The 17,353-nt window shown below is 43.8% G+C and overlaps 1 protein-coding gene across 1 annotated transcript in view; it reads left to right on the top strand.

Annotated features, from left to right (window-relative positions):
• Nucleotides 1-10,497: 10,497 nt before the first annotated feature.
• LOC124344078 overlaps nt 10,498-17,353 on the top strand; it is a 42,003-nt gene continuing 35,147 nt past the window's right edge. Inside the window, exon 1 of the mRNA XM_046797483.1 lies at nt 10,498-10,998. The gene's annotated coding sequence lies outside the window, so the exon portion shown is untranslated. The remainder of the gene's footprint in view (nt 10,999-17,353) is intronic.

Genomic DNA, 17,353 nt, shown 5'->3' on the forward strand with positions numbered 1-17,353 from the left:
TCTTCACGAGGGCGTGGGTAGAGCGGACAATAGGGTCGCTGAGGTTGCATTCGTTATTCATGCGTCAGTGATCGAACGTTGGCGTGCTTTTCCTAGACGGCGGCTACTGTAGCGTCGTGTACTGTACATGTGTGTGCGAGTCGGATCTTCTTCTTTTTTGTGTGTTGTTATCGAAAAAGTTGCAGTATACGTACGCAGGAGACCGCACGACAAGTTGATATTTGCCCATTCTCTTGCTGTGCTCATTGAATTTGTGCAAGCCTCATTGGTTCGGCCACCCGCCAAGACGAGGAAACAGTCGGAGCAAGCAAATTTCCTAGCTGTTCGATTGATTGTTTTACGCCCCCCTTTTTGTTTGTATGCATTTGCATTGCTGCATCAATGGCAGACGGGAGGCCCGTCTGGGGTTGGGGGAGGGAAAAGTAAACAATCGACCACGTCAATGAATCATTGTCTACCGACGGCCGGAATTATCATATGCACGCACACAAAGCGATATAGAGACCAGCAGCCGTTCGCTAAATCTCTCTTGCTGGAAAGCTGTCGATTTCTAATGAGAATTTCCCTGCCAACGAAACAAATAAATAATCTCTGGTCCGCTTTGATATTTTTTTCGTGCAGCAGCGAAATCATTTTTATGCCGTTCGTTTTGTGTAAGTTCGGCTCGTGTCGCCAACTTCCGCCGGCAAAGTCTTTCGTAGCAATTAATTTTTCTCCCCGGAGGTACGGTCTGCAGCCGCCGCCGCCGCCGCCATTTATTAGATTTGCGCGTGATGAATGATTTTTTAGTTCTATATGATCTGCGTCGTAATGAATGCTCGCAGCTAGGCACGCTTATCAAGACAAATCTGTAACTTTTATTTTCGCACTGTTTGCCATTGTGTCCCCTTTGTGTGGAAGAAAATTGGCTCTGAATTATATATTTTCTTTCTTTCTTTTCCATTATTTATTATCTTTTAGATTGAGAAATGAACATCCACCGGTTCCTTTTTCTTTTCAATCCTCTTCTTCCGATGGTTTTCTTCTGGTCTTCGCTAGATGGCAGACGGTTCCCCGACCAGGTAAGTGCCCGACGAATTTTCTATTATTCTCATTGGTTGCCATGAAAAATTGGGTATTACTACTCGTAGAAACGAAAAAGAGTACCGTTTTTCTTTGGAATTGTCGAGCGAGTGTTGCTATCAATTGTTTATTTAACTACTCGACCACTGGGATTCCAGGGAAGCATTTTGTAAGCGAGACGGAAGAAAACGACGTGTTGGTTATTCGATAACCAAAAGTGCAGGGCGGATACTTACGGCACGTAGTCGTTGTATTCCAAAGCGGAATCTCTAGGGACATGAAATCCGATTGCCGGGCAATCTAAATGTTACCTCGGGTACATTAAAACCTTGACGTAATCGTTTATTGACAAGAGCCCCCCTCTTGTAGATAGATAATATAGATAGATAAACTTGGCCAGAGATTGACAAAGAGCCATGTAAGGGTTGTTTGTTATCGCTGTCCTTGGTGCGGCGGATGCATAGGGGCCGGCCGTCCGGTCGTCCGTCCTGACTGAAATGACGAGGCTACACATTTTGTGTTGGCTGCCACTTTTCAATGCTTTCTTGCTTTTCTAATTTTTCTGTTATGCATTTGAATTGATTTGAAATGTACCGGGAATGGCCGCAGAAGAAGAAGAAGAAGGCGGAGTGAGGTCTCTTTAGGCGGATGTCAGAATGGAGAATATACTGGAGTCTGAAGGAGAGGGGCTGCGGGGGATCGGCTCTTCATGATTTAGTGAATACATTAAAAGTGGATGCGTATAGGATCGAGAGAGACTGGAGCTGCTGCTGCTGCTGCCATCAGGAGCGCCAGAGCTGTTTCTTCCTCCCGCTGTTAGGGGCTAGAACATTTTCCGTCTCTCTGACAAGGGACGGGGGGGAGGAAAGCCAAAAGAAAAAGAAGAAGAAGAAACGTAGAGAGATTAAGTGGCCTTTTCCCCATATTGACAGCCCTTGAGGTTCTTGCAGACCTCGTCGCATTCCTCTCGTATTATTATTATTATTATTATTATTCTTTCGTTTTGCCTCGGCCAGCCGGGTCGAACAACAGCCTGCAGGAATTCAGTCCGCCTTTTTCTCTTTTTTGAACTATGCACGAGAGTGGGGAGGTTAGGGGGGGGGGCATTACATTTGACGTGCATCGGCATAGTGCGCGCACCGGGTCAGAAAATCCCCCCCAAAAAAGGTGGCAGACCTGAAATTCAATTTGCCAAATGACGATGGATCGATATGACAGGTGTCGTGTGGCTGCCGGGCTCTTCTCTGCCTATGGCATAACACCATCATATCAAATTTAGGTAAAGTGCTCAGGAAAGAAAAAGAAAGACTGTAGCACTCACATCCGCTTTTACGGTTCAGGTGCTAAAAACCGAATCACTTTTGTGTTTGCAATGCCATGATAGCAGTTTGGCCAAAATGTGGAGAAAACGCTAATGCCGCATTTTTTCCCATGACGCGTCAGCATTCCATCGCTGGCCGGGATCTTTTTCTCTTATTTTTCTTTCTTTTTGGGTGAAGTGAATGGCCAACGAAGAAGAAGATGATCCGAGTTCTTTTGTGGCTGATGTGCTTGTGCTTGTTGTGGTACGTCACGCTGGATAGGAGATGGTTAGAAATTGCTGATTGCATAGAGAATTTCAGCTCTTGACGGACGTCGTTTGTTTTGTCTACGAGGGGAAAGGGGGGAAGGAATAACTCCGCCCCATCGGTCGCTGATACACCGAAGAAAATGGATAAGATCCGCTTAGCAGATTTACTGCCGTCGAGTTTTTTTTTTTCCCCTTTTCTTTTCTTTCTCTTCTCTTGGTTTATTTTCCTTTTGACATTTTCTCTTTTTGATTTTCTCGGGTTATTTGACAAAAGCGGATAATCTGCGTACGTCGTCGTCGTCGTCGGTTACGCCCGAATCTGACGCGAGAAAAACTATTCGAAACGCGTCGTCAAAATGGGAAAAAACAAAAATGTCTGCAAGTTTTTCCTCTATGCTGTGGCATAACTTTCTTGTCTAACAAAATGTCGTGCATTTTCTCTTTTATTAAAAAAAATCACAAAAATCTGATCGGATAAACGCGTGAAAACTTTCCTGATTGAAAGAATGAAAAGAGTTGCTTCAACCGTTTTGAATGTTGTGTGTACGAGTCGGGTTCTCACAAGTGTGACAAGACACTCCCCCCAATTGTCCGCGAGAGCTTCAGCAGAATGCGGTTTTTCGTGATGGTTTCCAGTCTGAACTCGGCCTGACAGCCGAGACAATCGGCCGCAGTGGAATTGAAATCTCAATCGAGAAAATGCAGTGGAACGTCTTTTGTTTTTGACGAGAGAGAGAGAGATGCGTTATCCGCCCTCGTCGTCGTCGTCGGTTGTTGTTGTTGTTGTCAAGCCAGTTTTCGACGGTAACCCAATCTCTCTCTCTTTCTCTCTCGACACGTCGAAATTCGTCGGGGATTGAACTGTTTGGTGGCTGCATTCTCACGTGTCATTCCACTTGCCGACGTGTGGAGGAATTTCCAGTCGTTGTGCCATCGAGAGAGAAAGAAAGAAAGAACAAGAGACCCCGTGACACACTCCCGTTGCACACTTATTTAATTTTTTAATTTTGATTTTCTCCGCTCGCTCGGGAATCCTTTTTTTCTCTATAAACCCCGAAACGGTGAAATATAAACCGAACCACACACACACAGACACACACTCAAAATGGCGGTGGGTGTTAAAAAAGAAAAAGAAAAAGAAAAAAGAACCGACTGTGTTTTGATTGTGTCGCTGCCGCCCGCCACGAGATGACGACGATCCGAGTCCATCAAACGCGGCAGCGGCGCTCGGCGCTCGTAAAATGTTGTACAAGACAAAAATGTCGGCCCATTGGGCAACAGAGAGATATCCGGTTCATTTAGGAGACTCGGCTCTATTGGTGTGAGCCGTAACATATACAAAGTCTTGACCGTTGCTAAGAAGAAGAAGAAGAAGAAGAAGAAGGCTCATATCTCCCGACACAATGTTATTCTTTATTTTATACGCATATTTGAACGTTCTTCTTCTTCTTCTTGTGTATCTACCCGTGTTAAACAGCCGACAAACTCTTTAAGAGAGAGAGAGAGAGAAAGAGGGAAATGAGAAAGAAGAGAGGCCGATAACAGTTTGGCAACACACGTCTGGGCCATCCGTTCACAAGACACTCGGCTAAAGAGGAAGAAAGGTCTGCCCGGCGCCAACAAGATTTGTGACCGGCGTCTTCTTCTTCGTCTATTCGCCATCCGTTTTTACATGCACGTTGAAATGTGCCGTTGCTGCCAGGCAAGAGAGAGAGAGAGAGAGATTACAAATATTATCGCCGCTGTGTGTGTGTGTGTTCTGTTCGAACCCATAACCAAAAGACCGGGCCCCTTCTTCTTCTTCTTTTAAGGGGGGAAATGTTGTCCAAAAAAGAATCTTTTTCTTCTTTTTCTTCTTTTCTTTCGCAGCTGTCATCGCTCGCCACAAGTTTTGTATTACCAACTATCTGGCATCATATAGGGGAGACAGGAGAGTTGGCGCTCCATCTCACCTGTAGATATGCGTCGTCCCGTATACATAACGGGCCCGGGACGGAGGTGTTTCTATTCAGACGCTGCTGCGAAAGTGGACGAGGTTATTGGTCGGTGTCGGAAAGACCCAATGGAATTGACCTTTTCTTATTTAGGGTTCTTGTTGGCATATTTTAATAATTCCACTCCCGCCGAACGTTCATTCTTCTTTTTTATTATTGAGGATATATACAAGTCCCCCTTCCTTCTTTTGCCATAAGAAGAAAAGCGATAACCAATCGTCGACTGACACTGTCAGAATCCGCCACATAACTTGCCCTGCGCCCGGGTTTTTTATTGTATTTATTATTATTTTCTTTTATCGACTCTGTGAAGTCGATCAAAGAGCTTCAATCACGGGAATCCATGGCCCTTGATGTAACGAAAAGGAGGGACGCGGTCCCGTTTTTCTCTCTCTCTCTCGATGTCTCCACTTGGCTCGACTATACCCGGTCGGATGATATAGTTATAGCCCTTTCACATGCATATTTATAAGAGGAGAAACATTTCCAACAACAACAGGGTTATGGATGATCCAGATTATTAAACCCAGTTTGGCCTCGTCCCGCGTCTATTTTCAAACGTGAAAGTAGACCAAACGAACAACGGTTCTTTTTTTTCTTTCGTTTTTTATTTTTTCATTTATGACCGGGCCGTTGAGAAATATACTATAGTTGTTATACACGTAGTATACTATTGTTGTAGTATAAACTACGTGTATGAGTTTTTTCTTTCTTTTCTTTAAGGATCGCTAGACGCACAGCCTCTTCGAGCCGGACACAGCCGCCCATCTCTCCGCAGTTGGTTCGTTGTTCCCAATTCGTCGCTCGACAGAAGAAATGAGGTGCCGCGCTGTGTGTGCCAACAGCGTCCGATTACGTATAGACTTGGAGTATCGACTGTAATATCTGACCATAAATTCAATCATCAGCGCTTCTTCTTTAATTGGATAACAGCGTGAGAATTCCCGGAATCCTTCTCCGGCTGTTCGTAAATTAGACCAGAAGATTTGTCGTCCATCGATTAGTTTCCCGAACTGAAAAAAAAAAAAAAAAAAAAAAAAAAAAAAAAACATTCCTGCCGAGTTTTAATGAGAATTTATACGATGAGTCACGTTTCGACCGACTGTGTTGTAGATTGAATGGGACACACAACACAGAAGAAAAAGAAACAAAACGACACCTGGGACTTTTATTCTGTTTTTAACGTGAAAATTTCCAGTTCGGAATGTTTGTTTTTTTTTTGTTGGTTCCATCGTCCATTTGTCCATTTTGATTTGTCGGATTAGTGCCTATCTCTGGCTGATGGGCCGCCCGCGTTTCGTAATAACACGGCCGCGAGATCGGAATAAGTAATGAGTCGAGACGAGAGTTGACAGGGAACGTTGGGGGCTTTTAGCTGTTGCTGCTACTGCGTTTCTTTATTCCTTTTTTCTCTCTTTCTCTTTTGGGGTCGTCGGTCGTCGTCGTTTATTTGAGTTTGGTGCGTGTCGTCTTTTTCGGTAGCCGCCGAAAAGTTTGGGTTATTCCGTCTCTTTTCGCTCCTCCTCACTCCGTCCGTTTTGTCTTGCCCGTGTATATATTTACGCTGCTGCTGCTGGAACGTGACTGGTGTAAAAGGAAATGAGCCCACACAAGTCCCAAACAAAAACAAAATGCAGGGGCAAAACGGTTATATCATTTTTCCCCTTCAGAGACACACACACATGGGAGTAGCCAAATGGAAACGGACCATTTCTCTTTTTTTTTTTTTTTTTGTTTTTCGGTTTGTCCCGAGTGAGTTGACGTTGTCGTCGTCGTCTCCCGGCTTTCAAATGTTTTCTCGTCATACTTTTCGTTGGCCGATGATGATGATGACAGATTGGTGTAGTGACCAGTAGGAACTACATTTATAACGCTAACACAGCAGTTGGGACGAAAATGGCCGTCTGGGGTTTTTTCTTATTCTTCAATGTTTTGTTTTATTGGCACTGAGCTACTACGTACTTCATTGTCTTGTGTGTGTTTGCCTGTTGTTTCTCGTGAAGACAAGACGAAAAGAGGAATATATATGATTATTTTATTGCTCTCTCGGTCTCTCTCGGACTGTTGGCCAGTCAAGAGCAAGATATTGGTTTCTAAAGAGTTTACAACGCTGCAGCTATTTCCTATTTCATCGCTCTTTCAAACTGTGATGTAGACGTTGTTGCCTGTTGTTGTTTGCATGTTGTTGATGTTGTTGGTTGTCTACACACAGGCCGGGCCCCCCGGGAGAGGAAGATTTCTCGGCGCATGCCATCCTTCGTCAAGTGGAATTGATCGGGTCGGGATAAAACACAAAGTAGGACGAGAATTGAATTTGACGTCGTCATAGGTGGGGGGGTTGGATGCGCAATATATATATGGTGGTCCGTCCGCGGGCTGGTCCCGATGGACCCGTCTTTCCCCCCCCCCCCATCCACCCCCTAGGGTCGGTACCGAACACACGCTGAGACACACGACGGATTCTTATTCGTCTTCTTCTTCCTGATGTTTAATGTTAATGTTGGAACTGGTAGTGCTGTATTATATACGACTTCCAGCCATCCAGGAAATACGTGTTTCTTTTCACCAGTTACACAAAGTTCTTTCTTTTCTTTTTATTAAATTTTCTTTTTTTAAAAGAAAGAAAGAAGCTCTCGACACCGGCGCAGATCTACCTGACACAACAAACGGCTCGAAAAAAAAAAAAAAAAAAAAAAAAAACCTGGAGAGAAAATTCAAATTTTCCAAAAAGTCATAAAGCATCAAAAAAGATAAAAAGGGAGAGAGAGAAGAATGGAATACATATATATATATATATATTTTAAGAAAAAGAATAATAAAAGGAAAGGGACTCGTTGTTGTTGCCAGCTTTTTCTTTTTTCTTTCAAGAATAAAGAAAGAAAGAAAAAATTGTGGACAGCTGCCTTGATTATGGGTGTCTCACCTTACCCGAAAATATATAAAAACAAGAGGCCTCTGCTTTTTCTTTTTTCTTCTTCTGTCTCTGGTGCGCTGCTACCGTCGTAAAATCTTGTGTAAGAAGAAAGAAAGAAGCGAAAAAATAAAGATACCGAGTGTTTTGGAGTCTTACGTGTATACACACACATTGTTTGTTGCGCCTTTCTCTCTCTCTCTCCTCCGGCACGTTAAGTCGGTTGTCACGTTCTGCCGTGTCCGTTGCATCGGAAACTCTTGGCTTTAGCGCTCGAGGAGCTCTTGCTAAGGGTCTGGCCATAAACCATATCTAAATATTGCCTCTCTCTTCTTCTATCTCTTCTCCTCTCTACTTGACACACACACTCGTACGTGTATAGAAATGGGACGGAATCACACGCACATGAAATTGGCGCCTTGGGAGCTCCTTCACTTGACGGCCGGTCGGTTCTGCCCCGAGAGTTTTTCTTTTGTTTTTCTTCTCTTTGATGGTTGAAGGGACAGCCACAAGAAGAGATGAGGGGGAGGATTGTCTCCCCCCCATCGACGATATCATAAAGAAGGAAGGAATGACATTTGTTGCTACTATACAGAAGAGTGAGACACACCTCTTAATACATCATAGAGAGAAGCCTACCGTCTGTTGGGAGAGTGTAATTCAATCTCGTTGGTCGACTTCCCAGCATATATTTTATGTGTCATCCAACTTACCATAAATCCCAGGCTGATGTTGGGGGGGGGGGGGGATATTATTCCGAGGGGTGGACACAACCTGGTCGATGAAGATGACTTTTGCTTCTGGTGAATCAAAAAAAAAAAAGACGGACAGGTGGAATAGAGTATCAAGCTGGATGGAAGTCGTGATGGCCGCAAATGGGCGCGTCTCGGGTTTCCCAAGGATGAAAAAAAAAGAAAATCAGGAAATCTCAGGCGAAACTTGAGAGATGTCGAGGAATGTTTGGCTGTCGAGAAATATTCAATAATAAAGGGTCTGTTTCCACCCTTTTTTTTTTGTGATGTGTCGCTAAAATGGCCTCGAGCTTCCTTCCTCTCTTGTCTCTTTTTCTTTTTGGCGATGTGTTTGACCTGCTGGAACTGTCGGATTGTTGAGGGGGGAAGAAGAACAAGAAGAAGGTGGACCTTTTCTTATTTTCTTATTTTATTTTCGCTCCGCTGCGCGTTTCTATTTGGGGGTTGCCAAGATAAATGTTTTTGCCCCCCTCCAACGGCAGCCAAAATGGACATTTTTTTTTTTTAGGTTTCGATTGCCATCAAGAGGGAAAAGCTTCTCTTTGTTGTTTTCTTATCCTCGGGTTCTGTGGGGACTTTTGATCCAAATAAAAGAAGAAAAAAAATTTGTCTTTAAAGGTTTACTTGGATCCCTGGGAAGAATTGAAAAGACGATTTCCAAATTGAAAATGTGACGGTGAAATTTGAAAGTTCCTCAAGAAATTCGACGCAGGTTTTCAGTTGGGGATGGAAATGGCCGCCGTTGTTCTTTGACGAATATCAGATGAATAATAATGGGCTGGGTTAGGTTTTCCGTTTGATCGGTTGATTCCATCTGCGTCTCTATCTTACCTTTTTGTTGTATACGCGATGCAATAACGAACCTCGGATTCCTTGTTGGTTTTTTTTTTATCGTTTCCCGTTTCACGGGCAAACGGACACCGTCCAGGAATTCGTTAACGAGCTGCTGCCTCCGATCGTCTCGTGTCAATAAAGATATTATTGTCTCCATTTCCCTGGAAATCTATTTCATCTCCAATGAAATTTATAAACAAAAAAAATCTACGAGGCGTTTTCCATTAGTTATTCGGTGTCTATCGTTCCGGTCCTATAAAGGAGAACGAAAGACAATCGATTTTCTTGTTGTGTGTGTGTGTGTGTCGTTTGTTTGTTATCACGTTTTGCGGGGTGTTCGTAAGAATTTTTGTGTAGAAAATGAACCAAAGAAAAGAACAAAACCCCAAAAAGAAAAGAAAAGAAAGAAACCGGTTGATCCAGCGATGACTCGTCGATAAATTCATTGACAAATAGCCAAATGGAGGGGAAACAAAAAGACGGACGGACGGACGGACGGGTGGGGGGGGGGACACACAATAATTCATTTTCGTCTATCGATCAAACGCTCAGAGTGAGACGGACACGGCGGAGGAGATCTTATATAGAGCCGAGCGTGTCCATTATGCAGCACCCAATGCTCTTCTGTCCTTTTTTCTGTTTTTTCAACTTTCAAAAAACTGATGGTCCGAGCGAACCAGCTCAACCTGAATCAAACCCGATGACTCAAAACCTAATTTCGAGTGATTTCAATGGGTTCGTTAGTTTCTTCTCCTCTTCTCCCAGCCATTAGCTGACAGTTTCATTTTCTCCGATAGCATTCATATAGCAAGATATTTAATGTACTTGGTACATTACGCGAGAGTGGATTTTCCAGTGATCATTTCTCTTTCCGCTTTGATATTTCTTCTTCTTTGCCTGTTGATGCTTCCCTCCTCCTGACCTGATACCCCTCTTCTCTAGGACCAGTCAAGGGTTCCGCCGTCTTGGGGCATTCCTTTTTAACATCTTCCGTGTTGCTGGAAAAGAAGAAGAGAAAAAAAAACACACAAATGAAAATGTGAAAATAGAATTTCATTTTAAGAAATTTTAAAATTTTTCCTTTATTTTTTTTTCCGTACGGCGCGAGCCCTGCTTATAACAAGCAGCCAAAAAAAATTCAAATAAAAATTCAACCTTTTCATTCCTCTGGTTCCCTGTTAGTGGTGGCGCGATGGTCTTCCAGTTCTTCCACCAGCAACTGCTGCGCTCCTCCCCCTTTCTTCTTCTTCTTTTTCCAGTTTCTTCCTCCTCCTCCTACCTACTACGCCCCATCGGCGGGCCAGCAGGAGAGAAGAGAGAGAAGAGAGGAGGCTCACTTCTTCAAACTTTGTGGCTCAAACTGTTGTACACTCTCGCAAGACTCGCCAGAGCAATGCCAGTCCACATGTGCGGAGGACACGCTGCAAAGTAGAGTCCCTCCATTCCCACCCAAAAGAAGAAGAATTTGTGTCTTTTTGGGTTCATTCATTTTTGGTGTGGACGCAAAAGATTTGCTAACAACCGTCGTGTTTGAAAATTCAAGTGGAACGTGCTTATCGTTTGAAAGTGATTTTTTAGTTTTTAAATTTCCGCGCGCGTGATTTACTTGCCGCTGGACCGGAAGGACTCGCTGATTGTGAGGCGATGGATCACACGGGCGAGTGTTATCGTTGACCTTTTATTCCTTTGAATGAAATTTCCGTGATTTTTTTTTTTTTTAAATTGTTGTTCGGCCGAACCCGTTCAGTGGATTACATATTAACCTACATTGGAGGACCGACAGCCAGGTCCGCCGCTCCGCGCCCCGCTGGATTTTGTTTTGAAAAAAGATTTTCGAAAGAAAAGTTTTTTTGTTTGTCTTGTTGTGACGTAACGGTAAGTTGACACTTTTTCCTTTTCAAATACATTTGAATGCCGCAGCGCAGCATTGTGCTGTTGTTGCTTGCACGATCTTGTCACCCATTTCGAAAAGGTCGTGACGTCCATCCTCGCGTGACCGTGAAATTGTCGGCTCAATCTGATTCGACACTTTTTGTTTGATTTTGATCGTCGCAGCGATTCTTTTCCATCTGAATATTCGGGGGGGTGGTGGTGGTGGAATCAAGTGTGATATTATTATTTCCTCTCAGAATAATGGGGGAAAACTATTTTACAAGAAAATTCCAGCAACAACAACAACAAGCGAATGAGCCGGCGGGAAAATGTCCCGACACACACGGTGAATAAGAGCCCCCGCCAGCTAAAAGGAAACGAAAATGCCTTTTTGCTTTTCTCTCTTAGACTGTCGTATTGTGTCGGTGGTGGTGGTGGTAGAATATTGCCGGAGCCCATCGTCGCTGACTGGCCCATCAGCAATCGATGGAAATATGATGATGCGCTGGCCCTTTTTCGCCTTGGCTGGTGGTGCAGCTGATGGCTCGCCACACACAGAAAGTCAAAGAAGAAGAAAACAACACAACGGCTCGCGCAGCCGTTGGTTTTATTTTTTATTTTTTTTTCTTTAAAGAAAAAGGAGAATAAGTTTTTATTTATTTATTTTCTTTTCGGTTGATGACTCCTCGCCGCCCGGCCACGGTCCGGTCAAGGGTCTTTTCTTTTTTTTTTCTTCTTTTTTTTTACCGCGTTCTCCCGAAGGCGAACGAGAGTTGTGTATTAGTCGAGAGAGAGAAAAAGAATCAAAGAAGAAAATTCTTGTCTGTTGCCCATCGCCACCGCCGCCGAGTTTTTTTCTGGCCGCAGCAGCGCGAAAAAAACTAAAAACATTTTTTGAATTTTTGTTTCGAATAAAAAAAAAGTCGGGGGGTGAATTTCTCTTTGCTTGTTCATTGATGCTGCGTTGCGCAATGCGTCTTCCCGATTTTTCAAGTGGACACGGCGGTCATTAATCATCTGCCGTTCGTGTTTTCCCTTTTCCCCCTCTTCTTCATCTTTGGCTCCGTTTGACACGTTCACATTTTCGGGACTCACGGCTGCTGGAAAAGAAAGAAAGAATTAAAGAGGAGAAAACACGTTTCTGATGTAACGGAGCGAAAAAGGGACGACGACGCCAGGAGAAAAGAAAATTGTCGGTCAACCCCGATGTAAAACAACATTTTCTCTCTCTCTCTCTCTCTCTCTTTTTCTCTCTTGTGTTGGCTCCTCGTTAACAGTTAACACACAAGAAGAGGAGCCCAGTTGAATAGATGACTATGCGCACGCAAGTGTTTCTCTCTTCTATTTTTTGATTTATCAACAAACTACACCTCCTACCCCATTCACCAAATATATTTCATTCCTTTTTTTTTCTTCTGGTTAGTCTGCGTCCGCCTTTGCGAACATTGTGTAAGCGCCAGTTTCAAAACATGTCGAGACTTTTTTTTCTTCTTTTTCTTTTCTTTGGAAATTTGTTGTTTGTTGAATGCGCCGGTCTATAGGCAGCAGCCAAACAGTCTTTGCAGCGGAGGGCAAAGTGGTAAGATGCTAAGAAAAAAAAGGGGAAGAAGAAGAAGAAGAATAGAATAAGCCGGGACAGACCATAAAACATGGAAGGGTCATATTATGAAAATCACCGTCAGGAAATTTATCGCCGACTATTTCTTGATGGAGGGTCTTTTCTCTCTCTTCACGGAAAAAAAAAAAAAAAAAATTGGTTTCGTTTTATTTTGAGGAAGAAATATGTTTGGGGTTGTCTGTTGTTGGAACTTTCCCCCTCTATTTTTAATTGGTGCGTTTCGTTCTTGTAATTATTCCGCTTGCCCACCCCCTTGAATCCCCTCCCTCGTTTCGGTACCGACTCTCCTCTTAACTGGTATGCGCGGGTCATTTAAAAATCTCAAACATTTCAAAAGGAAAAAAAAAAAAAGAAAAATCATTTTCTTTCTTTTTTTTTTCTTGAATGGCGGGAATCGATAAAAATTCAAATGGTTCCGGATGCTCGATCGTCTTGTCATACTCAACGGTCTTGTGCTGCCGCTTTTGCGTCGATATGGAGAGGAAATCGTGCGGGATTCGAGTGTTGCGTGTCTAGTGCGGCGCGCGCCAAAACATTTTTGTCTTTCTTGTGTTAAGCCACACCCTTTTTCTTTTCTAAGGAAATGTTTCCACATCCGCACACGGCTCCCCCGGAATAACCGTTTTTTTCTAAAGTCTAAAATATCATTCTTTCAAGTTTCTTTACGGACAGACGATTTCCACCTAAATGTTACGCGTTTAGGTAAAGTAAAAAAGAAGGGGGGAAACCCCAAAAGGTCAAAACAGCGCAAACGAGTATTTACGCACCTTGTTTTTAATCTTTCGGCTGGCAGGAGTGCGCAACTTCCGCTTGGCATTTTCAAAACTGCCGGAGAGAGAAACTGCTTTTTTCTTTTTTCTTTTCCCCCAGCAGTCCATTGACTTATTTATTATTGAAAGACCTTTCACCCAAAAGAAGGTAGGAGGAGGAGGAAACGATCGAGTAAACAAACAGGATTGGCGTTGATTTATTTTTATTTCTCCGTCTCGGTTCCCTTCCCTTCCTCCACCACCAAAAGCCGCAAAATGAATAGATTTTAGCGTTCAAGTATATTTTACACCTTTCACGCGCATCTAGTGAGTACCGTAATGTTATTGCGTAGCGCCTCGGACGTGTGCGGAATGAGGTTTTCCTCAATGGAATAAAAAATAAAACACATTCTCGTGAATGTTAATGTTGTTGTTTTTTTTGGCGAAACGGATGGTATAGTGATGGGAGGGAGGGAGACCGGAATGGGGCCGATGGGAATATCGAAAGCGCCCGAACGATAAATAAAGACTCTCATCTCCTAAAAAGATGGTTGGGCTTTTTCACCATCTTGGTGAATTCATTGCTCAGCCAGCAGTTTATTTGTCCGATGGATTGGAAGGAAGAAGAAGGAAACGCGCTTTTCCATTCACAAGAAACGAAATCCGAAGAATCCCCAAAGAGATTGGAATCGACCAAATATAGGAGGTGGAAGGAAGAGCCCCCACAGTTGGTCTGAATCCACCCGAAACACAAGGAGAGGAGAGAGCCAAGTTGGGGCCGAAACAAATTGACGTCCTTTAATGGAGAAATTAGTTGTTTCTCTCTCTCTCTCTCTCTCTCGCTGGGTTGTGGCGCGTGCAGGAAGAAGAAGAAGAAGAAAGCTAAAGGGATACCTCGATGGAACCCATTTTCTCTCTTGGCCCGTTGGAATGCCGATGACCTGTCGCCCGCTCACTCTGTTACTCAACTGAAATCCTTTATTTTTTTATTTTCCTCGTGAGCGCGTCTTGCGTATACGATACGCACAGCGTTTCACGTGTGTGTGTGTGCAGTCCCGACAGCTCTGCCGTGACTGTAAATAATAACGAACGAGGTACAGAAAAGAGTTTTTTTTTTATTTTTTCGTTATTTTTCGGGTTGGCCTCTCTTGTGACAGGCGCTGATGTCGCTGATGGAATTCGGACGCCATCATCAACCTGCCATCCTCCCCCCCCCCCCCCCCCCCCCCATTTTGATTCCTTTTCTTCTTCTTATTTTTTCTCATCTTCTCTCGAGTCATGGATATTTATTTAGCTGTCCGTCAAGATGAGATTTCCTTTCATATTCCCATCAGCACTGCTGGCGCTGGAGCTCTTGTCTCGAAACTCCTCCATCCAATCTTTGCCTTGCTAAATATTCAATTCTTTCTCCTCCCTTTCCACATGTATATTAGATTCTATACATGTATTCTCTTCTTCTTTTTTCGTCTTCTTCTTCTTCGTTTGATGTTCGTTCACGCAATCGCAGAGAAACCCCCCTCGTCGACAAGAAACACACCGCGATTTAACATTTTCATAGGGAGGGGGGAATATGTATTGCATTATACAGTAGTCGGTGGCAGTGTTTAGCTATCGATAGATTTTAAATGCTTTCCTCTTGTTTTTTATTTGTTCGTTTTTGTTTTTATTTTATTTTATATTTTTCCCTTTTCCTTTTATCTTTGGATAGAGAGAAGAGAGAAGAAATTCGAAGGAAAGTTTGGGGCCGGCCGGCGAAGGTCGATCTTTCAATATAATGCAGTCACAGCTGTATGCAAAGAACAGAGTTTGGAGGGGATGAATCAAACAGATCCAAAGAGAAAGATAACATTTTTATACATGTATGATTTGTTTAGCATATATATGCATACGTGAGCGAGAGACGGAATGAAAGAGCTAGAGAGAGAGTGGATGATGTGCCGACTTGTTCTTTTTGGCTCTTTTTTGGTTTTTCTCCCCCCTCTGAAACGTCGCTGAGATGGACCGACGGATGGACGGACGGACGGTTGTAGCCGCCGAATTCTAATTCAAATACGAATATCATCATCATCATTATTTCGGAATGAAAAGGCAAGAAGAAGGGAGTTGTTGCTGTAATAATATTCACGCGCTTTCCCAATATATAACACACACACACACACACACTCCCAGACATGTCCGTCTGCCTCCTCTCTCTCTGTGTGGTATACATCTCTTAAAAAACAACAGTATGGAAGCAGCAGGGGCCAGCAGCAGCTCCTCCCGATTTGGGGCGTGCAACTTCTTCTTCTTCTTCTTCTGGTTCATAAAAAAGCGCGTTCAACCCGTGAGGTGAGTCGCACCTGTGTGTTGTACGGCCGGGGCTTGTCTCTTTTTTTCCCCCCGTTGCAGAGCCCAGCAGCTCGGCAACATTTTGATTTGTGCACCGTATGGACGACGCAGTAGGGGCCGAAAAGAAATTGGAATTTTCCTTCAACAAAAATCCCGAGGTCGAAATATCAAAAAATAGAAAATCAAAAAATAAAAGAGGATGAAACTTTTTGGAGATGGCCAGGTGGAATGGTTGAGCGTTCATTCATGCGCGTGCGAGGTTTTTCTTGGGATTCATTGAGATGCTGGACCGGTCGAGCGCGTTGAATCGCGCATGGGAGAATGCGTCCGTTGATTACACCAAAAGGTTCAAAAGGAATCGAGCAGGAAAACGCGGACGGACCGACACATTCCATTTCTCTTTTCCCCCCGCCATTCACTCGTCACGGCGATCGAAATTAATAGATGCCGGAGCTATGTACGTATGTGTGCTATTATTACCGGCTGCCATCATCACGGTCTTGTACATTACACAAATGCTACTGCTGCTGGATGGTGACACTCTTTGTGTTGCATTGCTGTTGCAGCTGGATCGATGCAATCAGCTGCAACCAGTTTCTCCAGCTGTTATTTCACCACACTTTTTATTTGGCTGATGCAACTGGTCGCCCGTATTACCTTCTTCGACCGTTGCACGGTCAAGTGCTTATTTTAAAACTTGTCAAACATTTTTTGGGGAAGAAAAACTTATGTGCGGGGACTTTGTTGTGAAGAATGACGACCTCTTCGGGGTCGAAATAATTCGTTTGACTCTTTTCTTCCTCATCTCTCTCTCTCGGAAGATGATAAATGATCTTTTATTTTGATACTACACGCATTCGTATTCATACGGTCGTTGCTTGTCCTCTGCGGTCCTCTCAGACTTTCTTTCTTTTTTCCTTTTTTTCCCTCTAACCAAAAGAGCAAGAGCCTTCCAACTTGTTGGGTAAAAATATAAGAGCCCGGATATTTGCATTGACATTCCGAGTTCGTGACCGAGTGACTTTTTTCGGTCGGGACTCTTCTTCTTCTTCTTCTTCTTCTTTTTCTTTCGATGTTTTGGTTGTAATCTTTTCATCTTGGAGACGTCATCTTGCACACGACCTTGCATTCCTCCCTTGTGTAAGGAAAAGAGGATACGATCGAGACTCTGCGGTCGGGCGTACAGCGGCTACGTGATTCTATCGCAGCCTCCGAAGGTGGTGGGTTTCTGTACCGCACGTTTTTTTCTTTGCTTTTGATTTTTTCTTATTCATTCTTCTAGTGGGTCTGCGTCTAATGGCGTGGAAGCCAATCCAGTTTGATGCAGCGTTGCCCACCGGCCGGCCTGTCGTCTTTTTCGCCTGTTGGCCGATGTAGTAGAAGCCGCGGGATTTTGGTGTGTGACGAGCGCAACGGCGCCGCGAGAGATTTCCCTCTATAAGGTGGAAAAAGGCGTTGGCATTTCTCTTCTTCTTCTTCTTCTTCTTCTTCTTGTTTCTCGTTTGGTTTTTTCCCGAAAGAAGAAGGGGCCTATTCTTTATCCTTTCGTGTGCAAGAGCAACTAAAGAAGACGAAGAAGAAGAAGACGAAAGAAGTTTTGAATAGCGACTCAGAGGGGGATGTGCGTAGCGAAGAGCACAACCGAGACCAACATACCCAAAAG

The sequence above is a fragment of the Daphnia pulicaria genome, chromosome 6 (genome assembly GCF_021234035.1).
Source record: "Daphnia pulicaria isolate SC F1-1A chromosome 6, SC_F0-13Bv2, whole genome shotgun sequence".
Classification (NCBI taxonomy): domain Eukaryota; kingdom Metazoa; phylum Arthropoda; class Branchiopoda; order Diplostraca; family Daphniidae; genus Daphnia; species Daphnia pulicaria.